We start from the raw sequence: 383 nt of genomic DNA on the forward strand, positions 1-383 counted from the left end.
GCTTAACTGCGAATCCATTTTTCCTAGGTGTTTCGAAATCCTGCCGAGTGGAGAGCAAACCTCCCACTCGGGGGCTTAGCTGCAGTCCAGTACTCGCCTAAGTGTTTTAAAATCCTACCGAGTGGAGAGCAAACCTCCCACTCGGGGGCTTAGCTGCAGTCCAGTACTCGCCTAAGTGTTTTAAAATCCTATCGAGTGGAGAGCAAACCTCCCACTCGGGGGCTTAGCTGCAGTCCAGTACTCGCCTAAGTGTTTTAAAATCCTACCGAGTGGAGAGCAAACCTCCCACTCGGGGGCTTAGCTGCAGTCCAGCACTCGCCTAAGTATGAAATCCATTCGATCCGCAAGGACGACAAGGTGCAGGTTGACTGCTACCTTCTCCT

Source organism: Triticum dicoccoides, chromosome 2B, assembly GCF_002162155.2.
Source record: "Triticum dicoccoides isolate Atlit2015 ecotype Zavitan chromosome 2B, WEW_v2.0, whole genome shotgun sequence".
Taxonomy (NCBI): Eukaryota; Viridiplantae; Streptophyta; class Magnoliopsida; order Poales; family Poaceae; genus Triticum; species Triticum dicoccoides.